Raw genomic sequence first — 3,247 nt, 5'->3', positions numbered from 1 at the left:
TCTATCTATCTATCTATCTATCTATCTATCTATCTATCTATCTATCTATCTATCTATCTATCTATCTATCTATCGTTGCGAGCAAACTTACTCCTCCACCCGAACTCGTTCACTCTCCGACATGGACCTGATACCAAGGTGAAAGTATAACATACAAGTACTTAATGTTCAAACCCACCTTTATTAAATATAAATGTGAAAAGTTATGATAAAGTACAAAGTTGTTTAAAAGCATTAATGCGCATGTAGAGACAACCACACAACCTGATTCAGGAGAACCCGGTGCACTCAGCTGGTCTGCTGGTAGTCGTCTGGGCTGATGAGGAAGCTGCTGCTCTTTTTACACCCTCCTCGAACACAAAGACACAGGGCAACTCCAGGAAACAGTTCAACTGGTCTCAACCGTTTCTTTCTGCCAGTTCTTTCAGCTTACCCCACCCAGTTGTGAAACAATGTAAAGTCGACTCCACTGCGTCTTTTCCAACAATTCACAAGAACATTAAGTACATAATCCATTTGAATAAGTGAATAAAATAGGTAATACTTCAGCTGATAAAATGCTGCTAAATAAACCAATAAGTAAAAGTGAACACTATCTAAAGTTGATTATAAAACTGTACATCTCGACAATCCCCCTTTTGACTTCTCCTCCAGAGGTCCACACCGTATAAAGGCCCTTATCACTCAACTCTGCGGAATCTCAAGAGTAGGAGAGAGGTGTCTGTTATAAGAGCATCTCTACTTTCAATTGATGATGTGGCCTTCATGAGCATTTGACGTGTGACAGCCGGATCCTGTTTCTCAATGGCTGCCGAGATTAATCTGAGACAAGGATCTTGTGCAGGGGATGCAGCAACATCCACAAGTAACAATGATTGCCACAAAAATAGCTATGGAGGTGAGTACTGAAATGATGATACCTTTCCATGCTCCAAACGTCTTCTCCAACTAAGGAGAGAATGGATTGTCAACCCCAGAGTGACTCTGCATTTCCTCAGAGAGCGTTCTAAGGCCCTTAGGGGCCTTAGTGACCTTTCCATCAGGGGCTGTATTGTTGGGGATAAAACTACAACAGAGATCACCAAACATGCTACAAACCCCGCCTCTCTCAGCCAGCAACATGTCGGCCATCCTATTTTGTACAGCCATTAAGGATGTCGGGGCAAGCTGCTCTGCTAGACCCTCCACAGCATCTCTGGTCAAATTAGCAAGTCTCATCGTGTTAAAATGAACATAATTAATACGGTCAACGTTTTTACTAGGGGTGACGGGAAAAAATAAAGACACAATTGGAATATTCTCAAATCCTGCAGCTATCTGATCAGCTAACTTATGCTCGTTCGGGACTCCTKGAGGAACTCCTATGGAGTCAATGTAAATGGGAGAACCTACTGTTGGGTCAAGGTTAATAGATCTGCGCTGCCTAAGCTGACTAGAGGCATGATTAAAATTTTCCACTTTAGGACCTATCAAGGTAAGGGAGGCCACCAGGCACACCATAGCACACAGACCTATTGAGTTATCAGGAATGCGAGCAAGTAGTCTCCTCCTCAAGTCTCTCCTTTCACCACAAAATAGTACAGGCCGGCTCTAACAACTAAACCAATGGGACAACGAGAACCCTTAGTGGTATCTGCCTTCATGGTGATGTTACACCACAATGAGTTGATTTGTCCTAGTTTTTATTACGCTTTGTGGCAGACAAGTTGAAACAAAAATAGTCATTTCTTTGAAGGGCAGTGAAGGGGCCAGTCTGTGTGCGATTTGGAGCTGCAGGAAAAATACTCTCCAAGGTGGAGCAGTTGGTCGTTATTAATCTTATAGCTAGATTGAGCAWACAGTGAAAACCTATGACATCTGAAAGGATCAATGGTGCTGGTTCAGTAAAGAGGGTGGGTCTAGCTGCTGCACAGGCCACACATTCAGACAAAGAGGCCTGTCATGCTGCCTCAGCTAACCATTCCAGCCACAAGTTGATCTKTCTGTAGCCAGTAGACATAGCAATCACATCGACTGGGGTAAGACTAGAATAATCTACAGAGGTCACCCCTGGGCTCAAATCCTGTACCGGGGAAAGGGGAGAGGGAGTAGTACCAGGAGTTAGTGACGGGGAGTTAGAGGGAACATCTGTCATTACTAACTGAATTAAACCATAAGGATCTCTGCCAGACACTTCAACTCCCATCATTATCAGAAAGACCTTTGGGTTAGTATAGGTGGAGGGAAAGAAAGAGACTCTCCTTACAGAAAGAGAGATAGGATTTTGGGAGAGCGAATAATCCCGCTGGATGGTTATGCTATCCCTCCACCACTGTTTATACTGGGTGGCGGAGTACCCATCCATATTTGGGGTCCATCTTCCTGTGTATAAGGTGACATCGTCCCACGTGCAAGCACTGGGAGTACAGCGGCCAGGCCTATCCTGAAGGCGACAAGGACACACATATACTTCTGAGTTCCTATAGGAGGAGTTATATCCTCCACAATCCAACACTTCACACAAGTCAAAAGTGAAAGTGGTAGAGTGATTTTTCCACATAAGGCAGCTTCAAGGCTCTAAGTCCTTGCACTGTCACATATTCTCTCTTCCCTCGGTTGAGTTTACAATGTTCTCGGCCAGGTATTACACAATACAGTTCAAGTAGCAAAAAAGTGACTGCAAATACCCCTACTACCATCCCTGCCACTACTGCGGCCCTCTTCTGACCATCCCAGAGCATGTTGCTTCAAAAGGTAACAGTGATAACAGTATAACGCTAACTAAGAGGCAATAACAAAACTTCAACGAACTATAGAAAAATAGTAACGAACTCTCACAGAGCAGCGTTCCTCACCAGACAGCCTGGTTGTCTCCTGAAAAGCAAGCAAAATAATTCAAAGTTAAATTCAAAAATAAGACAGAAGATATTACTTTTAGAATGTGCCACACATACACAGGGGCATTCCCCTGGAATACAGCTACTCAGGGCAGAGTCCCTGGCGTTGCTTGGGGATAATGATCCTCCTATGTCCCCAAGTTTTCTTCATGTAATGTGAGACTCTAAAATGTAGTGTTTTTATCGGGGGAGGTGTCCGTACTAAATGTGGCTATTCCAACACCGAGTGGCCCAATTTAACAGAGTTCTTCTGAGCCCGCACGCAACTTAACTCGGCTGTTTTGGTCTAACCAAGCAAAAGACACAGTTTAGTTTACGAGTTTGAGGTCCTCGGTCATGTCCGTCAGATTTCTGCCTGGCTCCTTGGCTGG

This window comes from Austrofundulus limnaeus, unplaced genomic scaffold (genome assembly GCF_001266775.1).
Source record: "Austrofundulus limnaeus strain Quisiro unplaced genomic scaffold, Austrofundulus_limnaeus-1.0 Scaffold172, whole genome shotgun sequence".
Lineage (NCBI taxonomy): Eukaryota > Metazoa > Chordata > Actinopteri > Cyprinodontiformes > Rivulidae > Austrofundulus > Austrofundulus limnaeus.
Note: the sequence above shows the minus strand (reverse complement) of the source record.